General features: G+C 39.3%; 1 long non-coding RNA gene across 1 annotated transcript; it reads left to right on the forward strand.

The window, feature by feature from the left end:
- Positions 1 to 12843: 12843 nt before the first annotated feature.
- Positions 12844 to 15489, forward strand: LOC149474238 (uncharacterized). The gene is made up of 2 exons (XR_016311652.1): positions 12844 to 13108; positions 15025 to 15489. It is a non-coding gene; the product is annotated as an uncharacterized LOC149474238 (long non-coding RNA).
- Positions 15490 to 15718: the final 229 nt, after the last annotated feature.

Consider the following 15718-nt stretch of genomic DNA (forward strand, 5'->3'; position numbering starts at 1 on the left):
CTATGCTGCATTGCTCCTGAATTTAAAGTAGAGTTGCCACTTTTATGTAGGTTATACCTGCTTGTATGACAATGGGTTGAGAAAATTTTGTAGAGAGCATGGCTGGTAGCATTGCCACTTTTTTTCTTTTTTTTCTTTTTTTTTTAATAATTAACAATTTTCACTGTGTACAGTATAGAAGACTTTTAAGTGATAAACAGTACAGAGTACATCATTAGAAAAAGTCTAATACAAAAATACAGATGCATCACATTTACAGTGGAATAAGCATTGTCACTTTTAATTCACAGGCCTGTAGTTCTTCAATCAGTATGTGGCCACACCTAGTCTTGCCCCCTAATTTCTGGATTGACTGTACTGCCTCTGAAATCCTCCTAATGGGAGCTGCGAGAGGAGAGGTGTAAGGCACGAATAAAGGAAAATGTGATTCAATCAGGGAAATTAAAGGACATTTTATTTCTTTGGTTTACTTTATACAGGTTGTGCATCCAAATGGAATTGATACTTGTTTAGAATGCCATACAGTACCCTTTGTACTTGAAGTCAGGTACAGACACAAAAAAATTAACAGTCACAAAATAGATACCAGGCAATTTTAACCCTACAAGTGATATCCTGGCTACACCACTGCCTATGTATAAAATCTATGTTCTGCTAATCAGGTGTCCTACCTTTTTTCAAGTATGTTATGTATTATTTTAATAGTAGATTTTAGATTTGCTTTCCTGTGCTATTTATAATGTTACAGTATAAATAAATCCATACGTTTCAGCATAATAAATCCATACTTACACGTATAAATTATAACACCCCCTTCACACCGATCCAACTTTGAAATCATGCGACTTCCAGTGAAGTCGCACGATTTCAAAGTGGGGTGTCATTCCAACTTGAGGTGCGACTTGTAAGACATCCACGGCTTGCAAGACACAGATGTCTATGCAAGTCGCACCTGAAGTAGTGCATGCACTACTTTAGAAATCAGTGCGTCTCCGACCTAGTCAGAATCACACCTATATGACCGCTTTAATTCGGACAATAGGGTGCGACTTGTCATGCAATTTTCAACTCGCATGGCATAGCAAATCATGTGTCAAGTTGCACCCGGTGTGACCGGGGTGTTACTTCACTTATATAACTGTCCAAGGTTAAAAATAAAGGTAAAACCGGATTAAACAAAATGTTTTTTAATTCTTAACAAAGTTTACAGCTCTAGGCCTGAATTGCATTCATTAAATCTTTAAAAAAAAATGGTGGAAATTAAACACTGATAAAATTATAAAGCACCAATCAAATCTACAAAACAGAAATAAATAACAATAAAACATGGTCATACATGCAGCATTTCCTGAAGGAGTGGGCACAGAATTTCTGCTCTTAACTGTTTCTAGACATTTTCCCAATCATTTGGCTGCTTGTCAGAGTTTCATTTCAGCGGCACAGCTCCCTGCCATCTGGCTAATACTATGTGACTGTCAAAGGTGTCAGCTTGAGTCATAATGCAGACACAGACATGGTAAGTACAACTATTCCTTTCACATACTTACAAGAGAAATAAACAATGGCTAACTTTACAATGCAGATTTCCCAACCACTCGCCACAAAACAATGAGGCTACCAAGAATGAGACGGGACATCTGCCATTTATTTTTCCCCCTAATTAATTCCAGCCATGTACTTTTTTTTTTCTTTGCAGATATTCCTTCTTCTCTAAAAAATACGCTCCTTGTAGAAATCACGACTGCAACAAATAATGGGAATTGCTGGTAGGAACATGAGCATTTAAAGCATAACTCCATACTTCTGGAAAATCTGATATTGTAAAGTAAGGTCCTGAAATGCTCAATTGTATACTTGATTAATTGCCTAGTTTGTTGGGTCTCGCCTGCACATGCTCCCAATGTCTCCACTGCTCCCAACTAGAAATGTTACAATTGTGCTTGTAGCCTAGGGGTCTGCCTATTGCTGACTGTGGAATACTGACCCAAGCACCACATTTAGCAAGTAAGTTAATAAAATGTTACCAGTTTTAACAAGAGATCTTTATTTTAAGAAGTTTGTAATTGAGTGACAGTCTGTGATGGTTTAAGCTAGGTTCACGACTATTCATATGTGGTTGATGCATTTTGTGGCTTCTTTTGTGTTTATTCATGTGTCTTTTTGATGTGTTTTGCATCTTTTAGGAAGTACCAAAAAGGCATGTACATTTTGCATTTTTATGCAATTCCATTGAAGCCTTTGGAGCTAAAAAATGCATGTAAAAAAAGTCCCTGCACCTTTCCAAAAACATATTGGGGTTGATTTACTAAAACAAGAGATTGCAAAATCTGGAGCAGCTGTGCATGGTAGCCAATCAGCTTCTATGCCAGCTTGTTCAATTAAGCTTTGACAATAAATCCTGGAAGCTGACTGGTTTCTGTGCAGAGCTGCATTCTCCAGTTTTAGTAAATAAACCCCATTGCAGAAAACTGCATAGATGTGAACGGGACCCATAGGAAATAAGGCTAAATAGATTGTAGTGCGTTTCTGTGGATCGGCAAATGCACTAACACATAGATGTGAACCTAGCCATAGAAAACCCTTTATGTGCTTGGAAATCCTCAGTATTTGGTGCACAGAACAGAACACTAAAAGAGTTTAATAGAAAGGAGTTTGCAGATCATTTGCTGTCTTTTCACTGCTGCATATGGAGATTCACCACATAGACCTTGTATATTTGCAGCCCATATTCCCCATTTTAGTGGAAAAACCTAGATATCAGTAACATTTCTGTTTTATAGTATTGTTGTGCCACCAATGATTCCTACAGAAGAGTCACTTTGCTTGCTCATTCTTGCTCGTTGCCACACATTCAACAGCCTAAAATATGACCAGAGATTAAGGAGACAATAATACAGTGAAGGAGAGTTGCTTCTCTGATTAGGACTGCAATCCTATATAACAGATTGACAAGATTGTAAGAAAATATTTCTAAAAAAAATAAAACTGTAACTAGAACTGGATTGTATGACTCTACACAGTCTTATAAGTTAGTATGAAAATATGCACAATGGCACAGCGCTTACTTGCACAGGGCTTTCTTTTTCATTCAAACACTGATTATGTGCATTAGGGCACTCTCATGTGTAGAATATTCTGCTTATCAGGGACTTGGCATTTTAGAGCACTGAATCTGGATTCAGACCTTTGTGGTATGTTACTGCATGCACAGTACAGTGCAGGGGCAGACTGACAACTCATGGGGCCCCCGGGCAATAGGGGATCATGGGGCCCCTGTGTCCTTGTCCGAACTCAGCCTATGAAAAAGGTACCAGGGGCATCTCATGGGGCCCCCTACTGACCCAGGGCCCTCGGGCAGTGCCCGAGTTTCCAAATGGTCAGTCCGCCCCTGGTACAGTGCATTATGTAGGGTCGCAGTGGTGCATCCAAATTATTCCAAAAGGGCTGCCCATGCACCACAATGTATCTGTTTATGCAACCTTTTTTGGTTTAAATCTAGAGTCCCAACTCTGTACTATCAAGTTCTTTAGGCAGCCTGACTATGGGCAATTTGGAGTTGACTAATAGGAAAAAGGGTGTTTGCCTTGCAAGGAAAGTTGCACTTTGCAAGGGAATTTTCTCCAGAGCTTGGTAAATGTGGTGAAATAGCAAAGAATACCCAATCATGTACAAGGAAAAAAAGCAACTTTTTTTTCTTGCATGTGATTGGATGATGCTTCACCTCATTCAATAAGCTCTGGGGAGAATATCCTTCCCAAGTGCAACTTCCCTTGTAAAGTGACAAGCCCACTGGGCTTTGATAAATCATCCCCACTGATTCATACTAATTATACATTCCCCTGATTATCTAGAAAGAAATCATTTATACTCCCAATTGCTCTTTCTGATTACTGCTACTACTCTATGCACATAGAGGTAGATTGGAGAGAGGAATGCTGCAACACAGACTGACTGGAAAGAGCCTAAAGTCCTGCCAAAATTGTTTAATAAGATATAAATATGTTTTCTAGTTTTTAAAACCTTTACTGTTAATTGTAAGAGTCTGCAATTTTCTTTTTTTTGTACTCACCAGTATTTGCATCCCTTTTCTCAGTACTTCTACTAATAGTATCTTGGTTACCCAAGAAATAATAATAATAAAAAAAACTTAAAACCCCATATAATTAATCAAACTGGTACCGCCAAAGTGCTACCATTTATATCCAGGTTTTATGCCTAAAACATTTAAAAGGTGGCTTCCAATTGAGGAAATAGCAAAATCATTTGTTTATTTTTCACTGGGTTGGGGGGTTATCACAAATGTTGTGAAAATTTCCTTTCAGAGCAAAAAAAAAAGAAACAGAGAAACAAAAAAAGCAATAGCTTACAATATGTTTTTCTAAAACAAATACACTAGTTTCCCTTTCTGAAAAATAAGAAGTTGTAGGACCAAGGCTCATATTTTCTAATTGGGAACACAGAGTTGAGCTACACCCTATGGTGAAATCTGCTTATTGAGTACATAAAAGGCAGACTGAGCAAGTACTAAAACTATTTCTCTAACAATCAAAAATAACTCCAGTATAATCTACCCATTTTTCACCTTTTTAGCTGATTATAGAAGCAAAAACAAAACACAAACATATTTTAGCATACTCTGACTTTGTACCATATAGTATGATGAACACAGGTTTAAAACATCATCCAGCATTTTTTCCACAGATGCTCTGAAAAGTGCTATCTCTGTTTTTTTTTTCCTACGATGACTGAAACATTGCTTTGCCATTTATTTAGCTGAACCGACACTACTGTAAAATACATATTTCTCTTAGTGTTGTAATATCAGATTACATTTTTCCTGGATATGCTTTTTTCCAGTGGTCATGCATTATTATCGTGGAAGATTACCTTAAAACATTTTTCTCTGCTGTACAAACACTCACAAGGTAAAGCCATTTGTACTGTGTGTCCACTTGCCATTACTCTGGTACACTGCAAAAGGAAAGCATATTTTCATTAAATATTTATTTCCATTTTATAAAAAATTGAGAAAGAAAACAGCTCATCGAGAATGTTAACAGCAAAAAAAAAAAAAAGAATAATTTAAGTCAGGAATGTGCAAACTGCAGGCTCTTCTGTTTTAGAAAGTGCAAGTCTCAGCATCAGGAGTAGATATACTGCCTTTGGGCCCAAGAGGACAAGGAGGTCCATGGATGGGGTACATGGAACAAGCCATTTAATAGATGAGATGGTCATGATGTAGGAGGCTGCTTCACCCTAATACTTCTGTTGGCATCAGTCCATATCCCAATAAACATGTTAAAAATCATAAATCCATAAAACATGAAAGCATGCTACTTATTTTTTTTTGGGGGGGGAGATAGAGAGGGAAGAGTTGGAACCTCTGTCAACCTTTAGTTACTGTTCATGCTCCCATATTGGGAGCTTTATCCTGAATTTCTATTAAATGTTCTTCACACAGAACAGTAAGTAGGTGGACATCTCCTTCAATGGGCAACAGTAAGTAAAACACTTATCATATTTTTATATTTTAAAGCTATCTTATTTTTGAGCTTTCTGCGACCCAATCAAAACGCAAATTTATAGTCATTTCTTGTCTTGTGCAAGGTGTCGGAACAGGAAGCAAAAATTTTCTATATGATCATAGACATAATTTAAAACCTAATACAGGTCGAACCCTACCTACTCTACCCATAACGAAATAAAATTTATCTTTGCTGTTTATCATATAGGAGATGTATCCCTAAATTAATCCACTGCAGGCTCCTTCTCTCGCAAACTGAAATCCTGATGTATGAAACCGTATAAACCAGTGGTCACCAAACTGCAGCCCGAGGGCCAGATGAGACCCTTTTCTGGCCTTTATCTGGCCCTTGGGGCACTATTCTTCCCACTGACACCAACAGTAGGGCATAATTCTGCCAGTGACACTAATGATGGGGCACTATTCCTCCCACTATTCCTCCCATTGACATCAACAACGGGGCACAATTTCTTCTACTGATACCAATGATGGGGCACTATTCCTCCCACTGATACCAATGATGGGATACTATTCCTCCCGCTGATACCAATGATGGGATACTATTCCTCCCACTGATACCAGTGATGGGGCACTATTCCTCCCACTGATACCAATGATGGGATACTATTCCTCCCACTGATACCAATGATGGAATACTATTCCTCCCACTGATACCAATGATGGAATACTATTCCACCCACTGATACCAATGATGGAATACTATTCCTCCCACTGATACCAATGATGGAATACTATTCCTCCCACTGATACCAATGATGGAATACTATTCCTCCCACTGATACCAATGATGGAATACTATTCCTCCCACTGATACCAATGATGGAATACTATTCCTCCCACTGATACCAATGATGGAATACTATTCCTCCCACTGATACCAATGATGGAATACTATTCCACCCACTGATACCAATGATGGAATACTATTCCTCCCACTGATACCAATGATGGAATACTATTCCACCCACTGATACCAATGATGGAATACTATTTCTCCCACTGATACCAATGATGGAATACTATTCCACCCACTGATACCAATGATGGAATACTATTCCTCCTACTGATACCAATGATGGGATACTATTCCTCCCACTGATACCATGATAGGATACTATTCCTCCCACTGATACCATGATGGGGCACTATTCCTCCCATTGACATTAACAACGGGGCACAATTTCTTCTACTGATACCAATGATGGGGCACTATTTCTCCCACTGATACCAGTGATGGGATACTATTCCTCCCACTGATACCAGTGATGGGATACTAATTATGGGGTACTAATCATCCAACTAATACCAATGATGGGGCACTCTTACTCCCACCAATACCAATGACAGGGAAATCTCCTGCTCCTACTGACCACCAACCCTGATGCAATGTTTATTTTCACTAATGCTGGGCCTTGTACATTTTCTACCCCCACTGGCCACAATCTGGCCCTCCTAAAGTCTGCAGTAAAATAAACTAGCCCCTTGTTTGAAAAGTTTGGAGACCCCTGGTCTAAGCTCGCATTACTTCATTGAAGCTGTACATGACTCAAACGATTTTATACATCTTTCCATGTACACAAAGTGTTTCTCCTAGTTACTAGCAAGTGGTAGACAAAATTTCATATTAGTACTATTAACAATGTATTGCATAACAATTGTATTACATACAAATGTACTGTATATGTTTGCATTTCCAAAAGGGTATGTGAGCATAAAAAAAAGATTTTTGTTTTCTATGCTTTTTTTTTTTTATGGTAATTTATGCTTTTCTACAGATATCAAAAGGTCATGAGTTGGTGGAAGGAAACCTGCATTGTAGAAACATAAGAGAGTACAAAAAAAAAAAAATACCACGTGGATCATTGAGCCTGCCCCTTTTTTATTTTTCGGCTGTTTTTTTTCTTTTCATTTTTTTTTTCTGTGAGTTTTAATCGACTATGTTTGTCCCACGCACATTTCCCTTACTGTTGATTAACGTACTACATCTGCTAGACGTCTATTGCAAGCATCAGCTAATTTTTCAAAAAAATAATATTTTCTAAAGTTCCTATTAAAAATATTGCCTCTCTTGTCCTCTTTTCTGGAATACTTGGGCATTCGCTTGACCCCCACCTATGACTCCCTTTTTGCTGCAAATTATTATCCTTTGCTTAGCTCTTTATCTTCTCTTATGCATTCCTGGCAATTTCCGCACCTGTCTTGGATAGGACGGGTTCATTCAGTGAAAATGACCATCTTGCCGAAATTGTTATATTATTTTCGCACCCTCCCGGTGCGGTTTCCCCCTCACTTTCTTCGGTTGCTTCAGGCGAAGTTTATGCGTTTTATCTGGGCTGATAAACACCCCAGAGTCTCTAGAAATACGCTCTTTGCTCATAGACTCCAGGGTGGTCTTGGGGTACCCAATGTAGCTAAGTATTATCAGGCGAGCCAGATTGCCCCGCTGTCTATGTTGCACGCTTCCTCCGATGTTCCTCTCTGGGTCCTGCTGGAACTACCTAATTGTGCCCCTATTGCACTGTCGACACTCCTATGGCTTCCCCCTGCCCTGCGCCCTATGGCGCTGAGTCCGATGTTGCTCCATGGCCTACAAGTCTGGGACTCGGTACGTTACTCCAGTGGCCTGATGTCACCCTTTTTGCCCTTGCTTCCAATCGTTAACAACCCTCTTTTCCCACCGGGTCTAGATTGCCCGAGGGCATTTTCTTGGTGGGTGGCTCATGGTTTCTCACAGGTGCAACACTTTTTGATTTTTCGGTCCTTTCCCGCCTGGAATGTCCTTCGGGAGTCTCGGGATGTTCCCCCAGCGGAATTTTTTCGGTACCTTCAATTGCGGCACTGGCTACTTTTGCTGAGAGCCACTTCTGCTTTCCCATATCAGAAATCTGCCTTTGAATGGCTTTGCCAGCAGCACCCGGGTGCCCCGGGCCTTATCTCCCTTCTTTACGCAGCTTTGAACAGACGCTCGTCTCACACTTCTCTTTCATATGTTGTTCAGTGGGAACGCGACCTGGGAGTGGCTGTGGATCCGGAGGACTGGAGTAGGGCCTGGTCACTCATAGCTAAATGTTCATTTAATACGACCACGCTGGAAGCAGCCTACAAGGTATTGTTCCGTTGGTACTGGGTTCCGGCTCGTCTGGCCCAGGCTAACCCTGCCTGTAGTGATCGATGTTTTCGGGGTTGTGGCCATCGTGGCGATGTACTGCATATCTGGTGGTCATGCCCGAGGTTGGTTCGTTTTTGGTCTCGTTTGTTTGGCCTCCTTTTCACTTTGTTCCATCTCTCCATACGCCGGGATGCTCGGTATGCTTTGCTTCATTGCCCCATACCGGGCCTCTTGGCTCGTCAGCAGCGGTTGGCTTCCTATTTGTTTTTATCGGCTACTAGGACAATTGCTCAGGCCTGGAAGAGTCCGTTTGTACATTTCCAGGGGGTGCGGGATCGTATGACTACTATGATGCTCAACGAACAGATGTTGAGTATATGCAATGACTCTCAACATAAATTTTTGAAAGTATGGGAGCCGTGGTTGCAATACGCCTTTCCCACGCTCCCCCCCGGCCAGTGTGGGGAGGTAATGGAGTTTGGTATTGGCGCTCGTGGACCCCTGCTCTTTGGTTTTTTTTGTTTTTGTTTTTTTTTCCCTTTCTTCTCTGCTCTTCTTCTCTCCTTTTCTGTTTGTTTTGATGTGACAGTGGACAACTGTCTTTAGTTGCGATAGTCAGAGTCTTACTGATGTTATTGTAACCTATGTGCCATTGATAGCCCCTGCGTGGGCATACGTTTTGCCTTATTGGAATTAGAGCGTTGTCTGCTCTATTATGCCTTTTTTATTGGTGCAATTGATAGCCCCTGCGTGGGTGTGTTTTGTTGCCTCTGTTTTATACTGTTTAAAATTAATAAAAACCATTGAAATACAAAAAAAAAATAAAAAATAAAAAATAAATAAATAAATATTGCCTCTCTTGAACCTTATTCACAATCTTAATGTGTTTAAAGGCTGCAGACTTGTCCCCCTTTCCCTTCTTTTCTGAAGGCTATACATATTAGTTTCCACAGATGCTCCTGGTGTGTTTATCCCTCACCATTTTTGCTGTCTGTCTCGGGACTCATTCATTCTCAATATCTTTTTGTAAGTGAGGTCTCAAAAACTGTTCTAAATGAGGTCTATCTAAAGATCTATATAGGGTAATCAAGACCTCTTCCTCCATTCTGACAATCTCTCTAGTTATGCACTCCCGAATTCTGTTTGGGTTTCCCAACTGCCAGGCCATGCTACTTGCCCATTTTGTAGTTTCTGTGGTTGCTGTTCCTATGTATACAGTACCTGTTCTACGCAAAAATTTGGAAAGGGTTATGCTCAAACTAATAAAGATGCCTGCTTTATCCACTGACAATAACTCTGTAGCCCTTGATAGTGATGAACAGATCAGGTTGAAAACTGGACAAATCAGAAAACTGCAAACTTTTTTATTCTCCTAAACATCTGTGTGCAGGTTTGAGAAGTAATAAATCTGCAGTTCCACTGATTTGACCATTTTTGTTCATTCTGAGTGAAAATAAAGAGCTGTAGTTCCATATTAGAGTTATGTGCATGTAGTACTAAAGGGATTTTGCATTTTCAGTAATTTGTAGTAGATATTATTGTAAGCTGTATCTGAAAGTACTGCTTTGTGGCTTTTACATTTATATAGTTATATTGTTTCCATTTTTTGAGGATTCTTTCTCTACTATTGTTTCAGATGATGCACCAAGCATCCTTGCTGTATGATTGCTGAGACAAAGAGCATGACAAATTCAGCAATCTATAGGCTGTATTATTTTCAATGAAAGCCAACTGACTTGTGTTCTGCTTGTAGAAGTGCCCTGGGGCTACCAGGGCCAGTCATTGTGCTGATCTACTAAGCACGAAGCCCAGAACATACATGCATTTTGTCCTAACTCACTTGAATAGTTTAACAAAACAAAACAAAAAAAAACAGACTTTTGAAACATGACCTTTACAATCAAGAATCACATTTGTAAACATATGTATCTAAATTAAGCCTTCATAGATACAGGATACATTTCAGTTTTGTTAAACATTGGGGTGGATTTACTAAAAGCAAACAGACTGTGCACTTTGCAAGTGCAGTTGCATGCATTTTCCCCAAAGCTTAGTTAATGTGATAAAGCTTCACTTTGTAAAGAATACCCAATCAGGTACAAGGAAAATAAAGAAAGCAACATTTTTGCTTGCACATGATTGGATGGTGGAAAGCAACAGAGTTTTACCACATTCACTAAGCTTTTGGGAAAACGAGTGTAACTACACTTGCAAAGTTCACAGTCTTTTGGCCTTTGGTAAATCTACCCTATTGCCATAAAAATACATATTTGCCAGTTTGCCACAAGCCATTTTCTAATTTAATAATGCTAAAATGTATCTTTCCATTTCATCTACAATCATAATTATTTTTTACTATTGTATGCAACTTATACGTGCCAGACAAAAACAAGGATTCAGATATAGCACAGAAGGAGAAGACGACCCTGCATCTACTAGTTTGTGCAGACAAGAAGAGAATGGCAGTGGTTGTGGGTGTTTAATGCTCATTACTTGGGTGAGGATTGGTTGGGTTAGAGGGAAAATGTCATTTTACAGAGAAGTAGTATTGTATGTGTCACACTCCATTGTATTGTATATGTCAACTACAGTTTGTGCAATGTGTTGGTGCCACCATTCAATCATATTAAAATAGGGTTCTTTACCAGCATTCTTTGGCAGATGATGCCCTTTGCTTTATGTGAATAAAGGACAAGATTATCACTATACCAAGGAGTGAGGGTGAACATCATTATTTTCCAGGGTCATTTTGTAGGGTTTTGAGGGACTGTTTAAAGATAGAAGTTAGTCTATTCAGAAAAGAAAGATCATTTTATGGGGATGGGGGAGTATGGGGGTACCCTAGAGACGTATTTTAGATAAATCTCGTAGTCAGACATGGGAGTGAAGAGGACATTATTAGGTTAGTGGAGAAATGCAATGGGTAAGTCTGGGAAATACATATAGGAAGCCTGAAATGGTGGCAAAGCCATGATGTTCAATAGCTTCCAAGAAAGTTCAATTATCACAGCAACCAAATTATCAGTGGTAATAATGTAATGTAATCTCCCTGTAATGGAAATTGCTTTTCTACTAAAACTTTGCACAAAGTTTGATGCAAAACTAGGTGCTGTGTTTTGCATGAAGCATGGCATCCCTAGCAATGCCCTTGGTTTACTACGACACGAGGTACACCTCTGGTGTACTCACTAAATGCCTAAAAAGACACAAAGGATGAAAAATTCCTATTTAAGACTGCAATTGAAAAGGTAATTTTTGTACAGGAAGAACCTTTTATTAAGCTCTCATTTTTTTTTTTTACTTTAAACAATGCATAAAAATGGCATTTGTCAGTATCTACAGAAAAGAATTAGGTGTCTCCAACAACATGGAGTAAAAATCCTATCACTGTATTTAACTCACCGAAAGAGGATAGTTTACTATAAAGAAAATTCTGTAAATAAATCCTTGGAACTTCCTAAACTTCTTACAACTTTTGTGTCAAGTGGAATAACCTTGGCACTTGCATTGATGGCAACACTGGAGATAGTGTGGGGCTCTGCTTTTCTCCTACTCATGCCCTCATTAAATAAGCCACACTTTGATCCCTGCCTAGTTTCAGAGGTGCCACAACACGAAAGGGATGACTCTTCTTTACTACTGGTTTCTGTATTAAAACAAATTAACTATACTTGGGGGGTTAACAAGAAGGTATTGTGTATTTGGGACTAATTGATTGGATTAGTGTTTCCACCTGCCTAAAAGGTTACTTCCTAATAAGAGGATATAATTCCTTCTCTCTCGGGCATGAAGAATTACTGACTGTGATACATTACTGGCTAAGCTGCTGCTATTACACTTATTCTACCAGGGAAAAGGGTTGTTTAAAAGCTCTCAATAGTAAATAGTAAATGTTTATATCAGTAGTCACTATGACATGCTATTTTTTATTGTGACACACATATAATATATATATATATATATACATATATATATATATATATATATATATATATATATACTGTATACACACCGATCAGCCATTACTTTATGGTAACTGACAAGTTAAGTGAATGACACTGATTATCATGTTACAATGGCAGCTGAAAGTCAGTGGGATATTTTAGGCAGCAAGTAAACATATCCCTGGAGCTGATTTGTTGAAAGCAGAAAAAAATATGCATCGCAGTTTGTTTTGTATGGGGCCGTGTAGCCAACAGGTTGGTGTGCACATGCTAATCCATGTCCACAGCCAAAACAAATCCTACAATGGGCATGTAAGCACCAGAACTGGACCACAAAGCAATGGAAGAAGGTGGACTGGTCTGACAAATGACATTTTTTTTTACATCATGTGAATGGCCAATGCGTCTGTGTCACTTACCTGGAGAAGAGATTGTGACAGAACGCCTGTCACCCTGATTGGGTGATTTCATCAAAGAACTGCCTCTTCACTCCTGGAACACAGGACCAAGGTATAATAGCCGGGCATCGCACCCAAGAACTAGATGGCACTAGCTCAAGTGGAACTACTTTATTGAATAGAAATAATCAATTTTTTTTTACACTTCAGGAACAGGGGCAGTCCCCATATGAACAATAAAAACAAATATTATACATTAGCATAAATATCCCACTCCCACAGTGGTTTGGTAACAAGGTAAAGTGGACATAGCACTAATCACATCTCCAGTAGGACTAACAGACAGAAACAATAGGTAACTCAATTAACAATGGGAATACACACCTAGGAGGCACACAATGGTAGAAAGACAGTAAACACATAACAACTTAATAAATACGAGTAAGAGTCCTCAGCATCAGTTTTGTTTTGAGCTGATTCTATCAACATCTTCTTAGAGTCTCTGAGTCTAGGAAGGGGGAGGGGTTGAAGCAGTCAATGCTGCTTTGGGCACAGAGACCCCAAATCTGTATCCTGGTCCTCCAGTTCTCAGAGGCTGTGTGTTTTGGGGAGACATGGACTTGAATCAGAAGTAAACTACTAAGTTTAGGGGAGCCAGAGGCATGATATTTAAAGGAATTTGTCTTTTTTTTTTACTTTAAGCAATGAAAAATGACTGCCTCTTTAAAATTGGTACTTTTTGAAGAATAGTTTTTCACTGATTCATGTCCCTCAGGGCAGTACCTGAGTCCCCATACCGCCATTCATGTGGATGGGCTGCCCTATGCTTGACAAATATGCTAAAGTAGTTGATGCACCTATTTTTGGCTGTAAGCCAAGCATGTTTTGCAATGCACATTTTTGGAAACGTTTTGTCACTCGTATGTTTGTCATTTCTGTGCACGTTCTCAGAATGCAAAAGTCTTATAGTTAAATTAAACCCATGCTGATATATAGTGGCCCATACTGACCTAGAACAACTATAAAGAGTGAAGTCTTATTCTTTATCCTGAGTCTTAGGTCTTATTCTGAATGCTTGTTCAGAGTCAAAGACTCAAAGTATTAAACCTGATCTCTGAAAACAACCCTCCATCCTTTAAACCCCACCCCCACTTGAATTAACTGCAAATTTTATTTAGTAAAAAACTAACCTAATCTAAAACCCCTTTTAATTTGCATGAATCCACAGTCACATAATGTTCTGGGTCCTGAGCAGGGGTGGACTGACAACTCATGGGGCCCCTGGGCAATAGGGGATTATGGGGCCCCTGTGTCCTTGCCTAAATTCAAAAAAGCCTATGAAAAAGGTACCAGGGGCATCTCATGGGGCCCCCTACTGACCCCGAACCCTCGGGCAGTGCCCGATTTTCCAAATGATCAGTCTGCCCCTGGTCCTGAATGTTCTAGCTTCTGGACTGTAGCATGGGAGGCTCCTTCTTCAGGTGCTCACATCATTGCCTGGGTGATGTGAACATTTCCTATCGTCTCTCCATGATCAGGGCCCCTCACAGGCTCCAGATGAAATTAGCAGCATGATGACATCATGAAGAAGGATGCAGACTGGTGGCTGGTCCAGATTCCAGCTTTGGGTCACTCTTCAGGAAGAGGAGCTACAAAGAATTGCATGATGGTGAACATAAGAGTTTTAATATTGTTTTTTAATTGTTGTGTGGGTAAAAGCACTAGATCAGCATAGCAAGCAGGCAACTAATATTTCTAGAAGATGAAGCTGACACTGGAAGTCCCCATGCTTTCCTAAACACAGGCTTCCTTTACAAGCGTATGGCAATTTCCAGATTTCTATCCTGACAGGTTACCTTTATTAACACTTCCATAGGCTCAAAGTAAGTAACTAAACCGAAAGCTACTTTCAACTTCACAGCAGCCTTATTTTTCTTCATTGAGGGCAGGAAATAAATGTATTTATCAATGTGATGCACGGTGGCCTTCTGAAATTGTGTGAGACACTGCGTTATTGTCACTTGACAGATGACTGGAGCTTCACCTGCCACTCTCTGAAATGATCCACAGCTGAAAATGATTGCATATTGGCGACCCATTCTATCCAGCCAAATAGCAGCACTGTGCCTGGGGCTGCTTGCCAGACACAAGACCATCCGCATCTAAGTAGCCCCTGTGAACCAATCCAGTGCAATCATTGTTTATTCATCTGAAGACCCTTTGTCATTGTTCTGGGCACCTTGTCCCCTTCAGCGTGACATAACAACATAGAAGTTTATCTTAGGATATTACATTTTTTTATGTACCTCTAAGTGTGAACGTCATTTTTCTTTTATCATGGTCTTTGTGGGGGAGGTAGAGTAAATGGGGTGAAGATTTCATGTGCTCTGAACTTATCAATTTTACAATAATAATAAAAATAATAATAATAAACATTATGGTACAATATTAGTGTATTTTTAGAAAATAAAGTTATTATGACATTTAACTAAAGGAACTTTTGATGTGACTTTTATACCCGCTTGCTGTTTCATATTTTAATTATTGTATTTAATATGCAGACTTTTAAATGTTCTCTAGTCTTATGCATATTAAAGATATAAAATAAGTTATAGGATTTAAAGATATAAATATTGTTAAGCTAGGTCAGCCTTATTGATAGCCTTTGGTGTTGGATGAGGACAGACATGACCTTTGGATGTACACTGTTACACAGATGAAA

Source organism: Staurois parvus, unplaced genomic scaffold (assembly GCF_062004578.1).
Source record: "Staurois parvus isolate SC_StPar_1 unplaced genomic scaffold, SC_StPar_1.0 ptg000009l, whole genome shotgun sequence".
Classification (NCBI taxonomy): Eukaryota; Metazoa; Chordata; class Amphibia; order Anura; family Ranidae; genus Staurois; species Staurois parvus.